This window comes from Vidua macroura, chromosome 2, assembly GCF_024509145.1.
Source record: "Vidua macroura isolate BioBank_ID:100142 chromosome 2, ASM2450914v1, whole genome shotgun sequence".
NCBI lineage: Eukaryota > Metazoa > Chordata > Aves > Passeriformes > Viduidae > Vidua > Vidua macroura.
In genome coordinates, this window is record NC_071572.1 from 40056536 (window position 1) to 40070158 (window position 13623).

Here is a 13623-nt window from a genome sequence, read left to right on the forward strand (position 1 = left end):
GGGGTGTGAACTGTATTCACGTTTATGGTTACTAGTTTGTCATAAAGTCTATTTTCGTCCTCATTAGACAAACACAGATCAGTAAAGTTTAACCAGTAGCAGCAATCTGGGCTTCTGTCTCTCACAAGAGTCTTCAGTACATCAGAAGAAAGGAGCCGAGAGCAGGCAGAGGGCAGGGCTGGGTGCGTGCCTCCTCCAGAGGCTGCATTCCCTCAGAGAAGATCTGGAGTTTCAGCAAAAAGGCTGTCACACCTAGGGCCAGCAGAGCTGTCTGCATACAGCAGCTCTTAAATCACCCCCTTACATTTGCATGCCTGAAGAGTTACAGCGTGCATCTCTTTGAGCTTTCATCCGGTCTTTCATCCGATGTTTTTCCAGAAAGAAGACTGGGAGGTGCACACGAATGAGTGATGCAGGGAAGACCCTTCAAGTCTTTGAAGTTCTCTCAGTGACCCAGGAGTGAGCAGTAAACTAGGTATGTATTTGTAAAGTAACCCTTCTGAGCAACTAGCATTTAAAGGCTATTTGAGGAATCATGCTGTCACAAGAGGAAAAAAAAAATATATGCAATCTCTATATTTTTTTGTCCAAGCCTTGGCCTTGCTTAATCTCCAAAAGACAAATTCCTCTTCTGTCAGCAGCATTGCCTCTCCATGCACAAACCTCACTACAAATACCTCAGTGCATTTGCCGTTGAACCTCATGAGATCAAGAGATCTTAATTTCTCTAGTCAACCCTGAAACCTTAATTAAAAATGCGTACATTACTGAGTTAAAAGCTGGAAAGTGCCTTTACCTCTCAACACCTGAAAAATAAATTATTGTTATTTACCGCAAAACTTCTTCCATGCAAAATGTACTGTCTGTAGAAGATCCAGAAGAAAGACATCTCATTCTGACAGTGTAGAGTGCAAATAGAATAGAAATAGAGTAAAAGGAGAGAGTATTTTGGTTGGAAGGGACCTATAAGGACCAGCTAGTCCAAGTGCCTGACCATAGGAACTCTGGTTAAAAACACTGACATAATAAAAAGATTGCCTTTTCCCAAATACTTACTTTGTCAGCAGCTTTAACTCTTGTTCAAGAGTGGCAGCACTTAACATTTAGAATTTCCTGGTGCTTTTTATCTACACTTCCAGATCGCTAATGTCTCATTCACACCTAACAAAAGAGTTGTTGTAATCTAATTCGAATGTATGATGTCATCTTCAATGCCTTCCAAGTTTGAGTGGCATTTCTCGGCACTGAACAAAAGTAACAGGTTGCCTTGCAGCTGTTGACCATTTCTTACCAAGCTCCAAAAAGCAGCAGCGAAATACTTTCTTGAATGGTGACCTTAAAGCTGGTAAGGTGTTGGGCATTTCTCTAGGAGCCATGGGCAAGTTTGCATGTGTTTATTTACTTAACCCTTCGATTCTTGGGTCTTCTGAAGGCTGTCAATAACAACTAGGGAGTTACATCTGAGAAGACAGCAGTCTTTCTCTAAAACATATTTCTGTCTTGTAAATTGAAGTGGCAGCATCTCGTACTCTTCTGATGTAATAGCTGAGAAAAGCAGTCACTGCTGCTGTTAGTTTCCTGTAGCACACTGGGTTACATTTCTTCCCTGTTGAATAAGATGTGGAATTTGTTGGTACATCAAATAAACAGGAGAATTTGAGAGAAAAGCCTTTTGTTTTTGAAAACTCACTGAAATTAGAAAAATGGTTCTAATTAGTTCATGATTCTGAAAGAAAACAGACAAGCTTTGTCTACATCCACTGACAAAGAAGAGAAGAGCTGGAACTGGATTTCAGATTATTAGTTTCTGCTTTACCAGATAAAGGAGAACCCAAGAACAAGGAAGGGAATGAGAGAAGTATCTTAAAAGGGTTCTGTCATCTTGAGAGACTGCATCTCTGCATCTTCTGCCTTTTCTTGTTTGGAAAGAAATAGCAGTGGCTACAACGGAATACAAATACAGATCTCTGGAAAGCCTTCACTTTTTCACAGCTCTCATATCCTGGGATGATGTGCAGTTATTTTTTCATCAACACTTTCTCCTGTATGTTGTGAGGTTCTAGAAGGTATGTGTGTATGCAGGCAGTTAAGGCGGAATACCTGCAATTTACATTTCCACCTCCCAGGTGGGAATTTGTTTGTCTGTGCTTTGTCTAACTAAATTAGTGGACTCAAACACCAGGTATTTGGATTAAGTTCTTTGGTCTGGTTTACACTAAGGTCATACTGGACTCTTCAGTGGTCCTTCTGGCCTTAAAAATCTATGCCTCTTTTGTGAACTGCTTTACAATATATCTTGAGTTCATGTTTTGCTATGTTTCATTAAGGTGAGAAGCTAAGATGATGCCCAAACTGAAATCCGTGTATTTCAGAAGTCTAGTAATTCTTTTTCATAAAACATTCCACAGATGTTTTCCCTGGAGCTTGAAATTTTGTTTCAAAGACACTTTCAGCAAATACTTCCGTGCTAGATTTATCAGTGTGTTCTTGCATAAATGTGGTTTGGGGCTCAGTCTTGCAAACCTATGGCATTTGATTGGTCACTTTCAGGCTCTCTTATGCATTTATGTTAACTTGTGTAACTCATCAGTTTTTTGCTAATTTCAATGCAAGAATGTGACAGAACTCTCCATCTTCCAACCATTATTTTTATTACACATTTTGTAGCATTCGGGATTCTCTCTACGTTTCAAAGGCTTTTGTTTGCAATACATTCTTGTCCACGTCTTCTCAAAATATTATTAGAGTCATCAGTTGTTAAGATTACCCCTGGCTATTCTGTTAAGATTAATAACATTGAAGCAATGTGTCTTGTTTCTACATTAGAAGGCAATGTTCAGCTTATAGCTAGAGGCAGTGGTCTTTTACAGTTTTCATAATAGTGTATGGTACTAGCAGTAGACCATGTCTTAACTTTTGAGAAAAAACACAAGTATTTAGCCAATTGGCAAAGGAGTGAATTTCTAGGCTCAAATTTCATGATTTCCATGTGAAAGAAATACTCAAACATTGAAAAGAAACCATTCAAACACTTAGAGCCAGCTAATTAACAGATTTTGTTTTGCCTGCTGGAAGGGTATAATATCATGAATTAAGAGAGAGCCTTTTAATGGTGTTTGCAAGTTTCCCAAGTCCCTAAGAATTTATACAAAGAGAATTTTGCGTGTCAGGTAGCTGTAACAAGCTCCTCTCCCCAGCCTCAGCACACCAGACAACATCACCTCAGTTACATGTTGTCATATTTACCTTGTGTTATTCAGTTTGCCTGTTTCAGGATAATGAGCATTATTTTATCTGCCTATCTGTGCTCAGATCAACAGTGCAACAGTTCATAGAGGAATCATCCCTGAAGCTTCAGAGCTAGAAAGTTCATTTGAAATTCATGAACAATTTATACTCCTCAAAACTACACTACATCGGTTTATACTTTTTTGCTGCTTGATTTTTCCCATCCACAAGTCCAAGTTAGGAAAAAAATGTGTGTTTTTAAATGACACTGACATTTCCAAAGTGTTGATTAATGGACAAAACTGTCAACTACTGCAGTGTAAATGAAAAAATAATTTTTTTTTATAATTATCGATAAAATAATAATTTATAAAATAACAAATATACTAATATTCAAGAAAAAAAAAAAGCCAAGGAAAAGTACAGATGTTTCTCAAATTAAAAAAAAACCATTTTGCTGTTCATATTCTGGCTTCCTCTCCTACAATCCACTTTCACCTTTTCTCCCAAAGAAGGGAAGAAGAACACTGAATATCAGGACAAAATGCATATTCTATACCAGTATTTCCATCAGAAACTCTGTCATGGTGAGGAGAGAGAAGTGATAAAGGGAAGAAAAAATATTAGCAGAGCTGAAAAGATGTCATACAAACTAGCCACATTAATCTTTCAATACTGCTTTGGAGAAGAAAACGAAATATGTTGTTTTAAATAAAAATGTGTCTTTAGAATTCAGAGCCTAGGGTAGAACCCACAGCACCATAGTTCATTCTCTTCCATTGTTTTTGCAATTTTGGACAGAAAAAACTGTTTATCTGTTTAAAGAAACAATGAAACAAACAGAGAAAAAAAATGTGATACTTTTCTAGGAGGAAAGTGCAACTAAATTTCTTAAATTATTTTGAAACTGATTAACTGTATGATGAAGAAGAACCTTTTAAGTACCTGGAGTGATAAAATTATGGTTTTAAACCAAAAAAAACACCCCATTTTTGCAGCCCCTTAGAATTTATACCATGACTAAACACAGCTGAAATGAGTCCCCTTGCAAATATGAAAATGAGAACAATATAGAACAATAAACATGGCTTTTAGCATTATCAGACTTAAAGATTCCCATGAAAACAATAAATTTCTTCTCTCCTCAACACTTCCCGCCAATATTTTTGCTGTGACCTTCTACAGGGGAATACATCTGGAACACATCAGTGTGTTTGAATAGATCCCTCTGGGATAATCCCCACTTCAAAGTAGTGGTGGGGGAGCCTCATCTGGTGCTCTGTTGCATTCAGGATCTCCCATGGGAACTTTCCGATTTCATGCTGGCTGACAGACATTTTATTTTTACAACAGGTAGTTACAACAGGTGGCTTAGTTATTGTCTTCTCCATTGTCATATTCTCCTGTTTTAGGGTTTAGAACATCTGAATCGGGCTGTGGGGAGCAACTGTAAAACCTGTCAAAGCAAACATCAATTCAGCATATGATTTTGCTATTTCAGAAGGCAGCCTCTAAAATCAGCCCATTCCTAAATGTCAGACCAGAAGCCCAGTTTTCTCGAGGTGGTAATTTTTATGTGTCCCACATGAAAAACATACCAGAATTAAGAGAAACAAGATCATCAATTTTCTATCTGTGCTTAACATCATTAGTGAAATTCCTTCTTCAAAAGGGATCTGTGAAACTTTCTGTTCTGAAAGCAAAAAGCATTAAATAATTTACAGAAATAACATTTCACTGTAGAAAGCTTAGCAAGATCTGCATAATCTGCATTTAATAAAATACAATTATTAGAGACTTGAAAAGCATTTTTTCCTGCTTATTTTATTTTTTTTCTCAGAAATAAAATTTCAATGAATGTAAACAAAACAACTGCTCTAGAAAGTAGAACTTAGATGAAAAAAATATGAAGCATCATTTCCATTTTACTGATGAGAAAAATCATCTACAGTGACATGGTCTATTTTCTACTAGAGATTCTTTTCTAATCAGGAAGGAAATTTTTCCTAAAAGGTCAGGTAAATTGAGCATACACTTTTTCTCCCATCAGCTCCCATCAACTTGCTGACAAAGCTGTCCAGAACTGTTGGTCATGTTCCTCCCAGTGCTGGTCTTTCACTGCCAAAGATGTTCTTTAACCTGTTCCGCGTCTCTGCCTGTAGCTTTTAAGTGAGAGGGCTGTCCTGTCTCCTGGATTCTGATGCTGAAGACAGACATAGAAAAGTTTTTGTTTACAGCATCTTCATTTTCTGAGATGCAGGTCAGAGGCACAGAGGGTATGAGTTTTTCCCATGCGTGTTTTTTTCCACCTAATATAATCAGTCAAAATTCATTACAACTATTTCTAACTAGATAAATTTCCCACCCTACTTAAGAGAAAAAAATTCCCTTATGTGCATTAGTGGTTTTTTGTTTTCTCAGTTAGTGGTCTGCATGCCTGTATGTCTTATTCCCCTCAGCATTTTGGTGTCCCATAGGATTCCAGTTTATTGTGCAGCTTTCCAGTCTGTAAATATTTTAAACATGAGATTCACGGTTTACTGTGACAATGAAATACAGAAAGCAATCACTTTTGGTTTATTGGTAATCTTTAGGAAACAATTGTCCTTTAAAAATATCTTAGTCATCTCTAGTGACCATTTGGTATTACCAAGTGAAGCAAAAGAAAAAACAAATACCTTTTTTTTTTTTTTTTAATACTAGATTTCAAAATGGACATGAGCTTAATATAGAATTGGATTGAATTCACTCTGCTGAAATGGGACAGGCTTAACCAGAATAGTTCCCAGGAACTCTATTAAATCACCAGGAGTTGTAATAGTAGTCCATACTAAATTTAACTGGTTCTTTATAAAAAAGAAGCTCCTTATTATCTTATGCTTTTAAATTCTTAAATTCAGTCTTTTCTTTGATATCTCCAATTGCTTCAGCCCAGCCCTGTTTAATTTGTTCCCTCCATATTTTCTCTGCAGTTGATAACAACATTGGGTATCACACATCTGTTCTGTGCCATATCTCTCTCTGGCACTGGAGAGGAAATCTTAATCCCTATTTCCTGCTGTCACCTCTCATCCTGAAGAGGCAGATCAGTAACAAAGGAGCTGCAGTTCTCATAAAACTGCCCAAATATTAAAAGGATTTAATCTTCTACTAGGGAAAGGCAGAGTCTCACCACATGCCTTACTTTCTACTGCACTTTGATCCTTCATGTAAGCTACAAATATTTAGCATTTCAGATCTGCAATATTTGAATGCACAAAACCAATCCATTATTTCCTTCAAAACGGTGCAGAGAATAAAGGCTAGAGATTTTATTATGTTTGTACTTAATTATAGATTTCTCTTTTGTCCTTTTTTAGAATCCATGTAACAGTGTCGAGGTAAAAAACCACATTTTTTTCCTTCTCAGGCCCAAGAGCAAGTATCTCCATGAATATTAGCACTGAGATGTGTTTTTTACAAAGTGATTCCTGCTCTAGTTGATCCTGTATGAACTGGGTGAACAATTATTTATATCTCCCAAAGTCCCAAGCGAAGATCGTGAGTTTTGATCTGTATAAACAAATTCAGTGAGGGGAAAGTGAGGAGTGCTGTAGAGAAGGATGTGTACAAAGGGATGTGAGAAGCCTGATCAGAGAACTGGGTGTCTGACAGAAGATGGAGTAATGGAGCTTTAAGGAAAGAAAACAACAAATGGGACAAAGGTAGTATAATCCTTTTCCTAGCCTACTCTCCCAGCTTCTGACAGCCAGTGATTTATGGACTTCTTGAGCAAGTAGTTTCCTCAGGAGCACCTTGCTTATTAACCATTCACACCCTCTTGAATAATTGGTTTTAATAATCTATTTTTGACTTCCAGACACATCCATTAGAATTTACAGTGTATGGAAAAAACCCTGTTGGTTTCAAACATCCTATTTTATACTTTATTTGTGCAGTCTTGTGTTATGAGAAACAGTGAATTGTTCCTGATTCACCTACTCCCCTGCTGTCTGTCCTGCAACCATTCAGAATTCAGTTTGGCATAAGAATGATGAGAAGAGTCCAATTCCAACAGCTTGGAGGTTGAGGTTGTAGAGGTCTTTTGTTTTTTTTTTTTTTTTTTTTGTTTCCCCCCAGTGATAATAAATACTATGGCACAGTATTTTAATAGCAACAAGGGCAGATGAAGATCCTCTCTCAAAATTTAATACAACTTCTTTACCAGTTAACCCTTTTTAGCTTTGCACTAGAAATGTGTGTTCTCACCATACTGCCACTTCCAGCTATGTCTTTAAGCTTTTACTCATTTTAAAGACAGGAATCCACACTTTTTAATGTTAATACAGAGCCTCAGGAGCTCATCTACAGAGCTGCCATTCCTTTAGCTTGCTCTCAGAGACTGACAGGCATCCCAAATGAAACTAATTTCCTCCTTATCCCGAGGACAAGGAGAGGTGGCAGGTTCCAAACAGAGTTTGGCTTTGTAGCTGCAAGGAGAAAGTTGCAATGGCTGTCTCATTTTACAAGCAGACATTTATCCATGGGCACGTACATTATTCACACTCTTTAATGACAGGAGAAACAGGGATAGGAAGAAGACCTGGCTAAACCTGTACTGATTTAACGCTTCACTTTCTCTTTGTTTTCTTTCATCTCCATCTACTGGCCAGAAAAAGCTTTAGCTGGAGCCCGGAATGGCTGAAACACAACCACTGCATCCACACGCTTCTTCACACTAACTTGGCAGTCTTGGGAGGTTTGGTGTTTCTTTTGGTTTGTTTGTTTTCCAGGGATACCAACTCTCTAAACAGTCAAAAGTTCACAGTAAAACATGTCTCTTGGCATTTTATTCGCAAGTATTTAAAAATGGTGATGTTGCATAATTTAGTTCAAGTAATATAGGCAAGGTTAGCTTCCCTGATTCAATATCCTGTGTTACATTATTTCTCACTGATCTGAATCCAAATGTGATTTTTATTCCAAGCTTTTTTTTGGTTGAAAGATTAGCATTGGTTTTTAAGATAGTATATGAATTGAATATTAAACCTTTTAATTAATTTATGGCAAATCCTATCACCACAAGACAACTGCACAAGGCCTGTGCAGTTATTAAGGAACAGCATTTTGTTAACAGCACATATTACATGAAAAATTGTACTTCAGATATATTTAAAAAAACTTTCTGTTGCTTCATAGGAAAAAAAGCAGCCACACATTTAGTGCAGAAATAGTAAGTTGAAGAAATATCCCCTTTCTTTTTTGCTTCTTACCCACCATCAGAAGACACTGGCCATCTTCAGCAGGTAGCAAGCAGTGGCATTGGCTAAATGAGAGACAAGTAACAACCTTCAGAGCAAAACTGACTGAAGTTAAACTTGTAATTCCCATCAGTCACCATTAAGTCGGGAATACTTCACTATATACTCCTGGGTAGTGGTCCCTTAAGGAAATTCTGCTGACATGTACGCTCCCCATTCTTCTGGAAGAAAATTCTGTTCCATCAATGAGTATGGCTCATCTGGTGCCTCAGGGGAGCAAGAACATACAAAACCCCCCTCCCAAAAAAAAACCAAACAAAAAACCCCCCAAAACCAAACCCTGAAAAAACAACAAACCTCCTCAAGTAAGTGAAATTCCACTACACATACCTGTGTGCATCTAGTGTTAGATCAGCACCAGTTATTCTTAAGCCTAGAGTGATAGCAATACTAAACTCAAAAGACATTCTGATTTCATGGTTTAGCATCCACAAAAATTTCTCTGCACCTGAACTGAGGTCATGGGCAGCCTTTGGAGTGATAAAGCAAAATCACGAAAGTCAAAACTGACTTGTACCTCCTAGGTCCTACCTTTCCTTCCTGAAAATGAGCAGAAAGTTTATCACTGGTCTGAACTGGAATGATAGGAAATGATGTGTTGCAGAGGTTGTAGAAACAGTCTCCCCACAGCAGAAACAACAATTCCTTATGTCCTAACTAAAGAAATTATTTTTACACTAACTCCAGCCTTGCAGCACGTCCTGGTTTCAGCTAGGGTAGCATAAATTTCTTCCCAGCAGCTGTTACAGTGCTGTGTTTTGGATTTGGAATGCCAATGTTGTTTATAACACATTGATGTTTTGGTTTTTGCCAAGTTGTGTTTATCCTATGTCAAGGACTTTTTTTCCCCTCTTTGTCTCAAGTTCTGCCAATGAGGAGGTACACAAAAGAAACTGGGAGGGACCATATCTGGGACAGGTGACCCAAATTAACCAAAGGGATATTCCACACCACAGAATGCCATGGCCAGTGCATAAACTGGAGTGGGAGGGGGGTGGTGGGGGGGTTACCTGGAAGGGTAGCTGATCTGGGTTTAGGAAGGTGGGTCTGGAATCGCTCAGCAGGTGGTGAGCAATTGCACTGAGCATCATTTGTTTGCTCAACAGGAGGAGATATCCCAGGCTGCTACTCCCATGCTGATTTCCTAAATAGTCTCAGAAGAGCTGAGAGGTGATGTGGCTTCTCTACCAGGTAATTAAAAAGATCAGAGTCAATTCAGTGAGCAAAATCTGTGAACTTGTGACAAATGTAAAGACCATTTGGGCCTTGTGGGCTGTGAGGAACAAGATATTACCTTTGAAAAGCAAATACTCTGATACAGAAAAGTGGTTGAAAACTCAAGAGATAAACCCAGATTTCGACTGGAATAACTGTACTGTGGCTGAAGTTAGCATTTAGTATTCAAAGATAGGAAACACAGCTTTCATGTTCTGAGTAGGCTTCCATCCCTCATTTCTCTTTTGCATCAGAGAAGATGCTATAGAAGCCTTTTCCTGAACAAATCCCATGACTTCTATTCAATATTGAGCCCATACCTCCAAGTCTCAATAGAGGTTAAGCTGTCCTGAGAGATGTTCTTCCTTGAAGCAACACAAACATCTTCCTGATAACCATGAAGGGAAAGGACCTGTACTAGACAGACACTTAAATCCTGTTTATTGTTTCTTTGAAGACAACAAATGCATTTCTTAGAATTTAAGGTACCTTCGAGCCCCATAAAAGGAAGTAGCATTTTCTAAGTTAGCAAAGGAAGAGCAAACCAAATGATTGAATAGCATAGGCCAAGGCTCCTCCACAAAGATGCCCAACAAAATACTTCAAAGTTGAGAAAACACATGGTGGAAAGTACTTGACTTTTGTATTACTTTTAATAGCACCCTCGTATTTTGAAGACTCAGTGTATGTGTGCACCCCTACAGATACCACCAAGGCAAAAACAAAGCTCCAGTTCAAGAGCCTGAGGCAGCTGCATAACAACACAGACAAGCATACACAGAGTCAATAGGAAATTCACCTTCCTTAATTCTTTATTTCATCAAAAATTCCAACTGTGCAACACGTCTTACTCTCATGCATGTACTTCATACATGAGACTGACAGATGTAGATGTGTAGAGAACAGACAACATTTGGTATAACAACAACTGTTCTATGCTGGGGAATACCAGCCCTTGCGCTCAGCAACACTTTGAAATCTCTGCAGGGAGAAAAGCAATGACAGAATGCCTCAGCAGTACACAAAGCCCATGTTGAAAGCACGAAGGCTACAAGTCACTTGCTTACATAGATTTTGCACAGGATTCTCTGGGGGATCTTGTAGACAAAGCCAGGTAAGGGAGATTTGACATTCATCTGCATTATTATCTGTCATGATGAACCTAGAGCTGCAAACACACAGCAAGTACCTTCACCTTCACAACAGTAAGAACATGTGAGAGTTTAGATGGGAACTCACCCATACTTCAGGGATATAAGCTACTTTTGAAAGCAGCGCTCACGAATGCTAGTTACTATCGTATGCTTACTAAACGGGCTAATGGAACTCCAGTACTGGAACACCTGCATGGTGTTCTCTAGTTGTGCTTTTGTTACTGAGCGCAACTTTGAGCACTTTTGTGTGGATATCTAGGGTGGTACCTCTTTGTTCAGGCAAAGCGAAACACTGCTATTGTTTGCAGTGCTCTTCACGCCACACTAGGTACATCTCTCAACCCACACAATAGCTGAGCAGTTTGTTAAAGCAAGATTGGAGTTATACCCATGAAAAATGGTTGAATCAAAACTACCTTTCCTGTATCAGTACCACAGTTTAAGACTACTTTGGCTCCTTCATAAAGATGACACTTTATTTTTATAATAGATAGCTGCAGACAAAGCTACTGTTCTACTACTATACTTTCTTTGGGCAACAGTACTTAAGTGCAATGAACAGGAGCAGTTTGACTGCTTAAAAATTCTGTATTAAGGAACCAGAAAAGCCAATGTAAGTGATCCAGACAGCTTTTAAATAGGTGGAAAGGGAGCATAGTTTTTAAAGCTTTTGCAAATTGAGAAAATGCCACAGAAGCTTTTGGATTAACCCTGACAACTTCAGTGGGGACAGGCAAGAATAAGTCTCCAGGTTGGACCTGGAACCAACCTACCTGTCAGGCTGACAATGATTCACTCGGTGCCCTTTGCTTTGATCAAACGATTAACAAGGTAAAAGCAACTACACAAAGATGCTCTATGCTGGCTCTAGTACACAAAGCAACCCCAGCTCCTGGTTCTATTTGTTCTCAGTTACTTTGACTAAAAGGAAGGCAAGAGGATTACAGCAGGTCCATTAGGAGAGCAATTAAAATATTGCTTATGTTACAGAGAGCCAAAGCTGACACTGTTTCTGGGAAATGCCAAATGTGCTACAATTCTCACCACACAGTCCTAAGAAAAGGGAAAAAAAACCCTAAGATTTAAGATCTGAGAAAAAGTACAAAAAGTTTGCTGCAGGGAAAAAAATTTACATGTTTTAGACTGAGGGGAAATTGAAATAACAAATACCTAAAAAAACAAACCCCACAAAGAAGAAAGATGATGGATAGAGTATAGCAAAATTGTTAGGACCAGTGCTTGAGATAACTGACATGACTTACTGGCTCGCTCACAGTACTGGTATCCAATCCTTAGCATTCATCTTCCAGATGCATGAATGTTTGAATTTCTGTAAATAAGAGATTACCAATACTGAACAAAATGAACACTGGAACAGCACTTTGTTGCACTGTTTCAGCTGCCTCTAAACAAACTACATTGCCAAGTTCTATGGTTAAGGCAGTTAGTCTCACAAACCTTTGGGTATAATGGTCCTGGGCTGGTTTTGGTACAGGCAAAACCAAGTTTATTCTTTAGTATGAGAGGCATTTATTACATGTAAAGTTCTACCTTTTCTTATTATAAAGGAAGAAAACTTACATCCTCTTTGTGAAAAGATCTGTTTCAAGAGACAACTGAGATCAACTTGAAGAACACTTCAGGAAGAACTTAACTTTTTAAAGATCAATGCATATATTAACAGCTTTGAAATAACAGAGTGGAAAAACCTCACTCACCTTTGTTAGAAATCAGATACTCTATGCCTATGTTTGCTGGTAGATGATGTATTGCTCTTGAAGTACCAGAAAAGACCTGAGGTGTTTTTGATTCTTTCAGGTCAGGCTGTCAACTGCATGATTGCTTTAAACGAAACAGGCTACTACAACAGGTTTGCTGCCTACCAGATCACGTTGCACATTTGCAGTTGGTACAACACTACATTTTATAAGTTAAGAAATGCAACTGCATCTGAACATGAAAAACATTTTCAAGCCAAGATATGTATATTTACTGTCACACAAGGAATGCCATTAAGTTTCCATTCTACACACTCAGGTGAAAAATTTGTTAAAAAGTCAAGAAACAAAAAAGCATAAAATCTGTAATAGGCAACAATATACAAAGTTTCAAATATAAAATCGTGACTTGTATAGTTTGTTATTTTCATCTTTTCACAAGAAAAAATTAAAAGAACCACACATCACTGAACTTCTACACAAGCTTCTTGTGTTTCAATGTCATTTATTGAGGAGTGAATGAGATACTGTCAGACATGCCAAAGAGACTTCACATTCAAGGGCTGGAAGCTGAACAGCTTTCCTCATTGAGTCACTGTACAAGTTGTTTTTAGGAATCGAAAGTGCGATCAATGAGGTCTTCATGCTCGATGTTTGTCTTCAGTTTTTCATCTTCTGATCTACTACCTTGTTGGGCAGAAGGACACTTTCTACCCTACAAAGACTCACACTCCAATTAATACAATTAACACTAGATGTAGAGAAACGTTTATCTCTTATAACGTACATCTACTGCTGAAGGTCTTATGTCTAATGAGAAAATTCAACTTGTTTCCCTTTCACCATCGTATGGATGGCTGATAACATTAGAAAAATACTCTTCAGTGCTATTGTAGGGTTTACAGGAAACTTCTTTCATGTTGTGGGATAGAAACCGATTTAAACACCGTTCTGAAAGAATGCTTCTTCCTGCTGCCACTGCCTGTAGGTTGCAGAAGAATGGCCTAC

General features: G+C 38.2%; 1 long non-coding RNA gene across 1 annotated transcript; it reads left to right on the forward strand.

Moving 5' to 3' along the window:
• Positions 1 to 349: 349 nt before the first annotated feature.
• LOC128821932 (uncharacterized) lies at positions 350 to 12913 on the forward strand. Its single transcript, XR_008441282.1, has 3 exons — positions 350 to 475; positions 9635 to 9719; positions 12716 to 12913. It is a non-coding gene; the product is annotated as an uncharacterized LOC128821932 (long non-coding RNA).
• Positions 12914 to 13623: the final 710 nt, after the last annotated feature.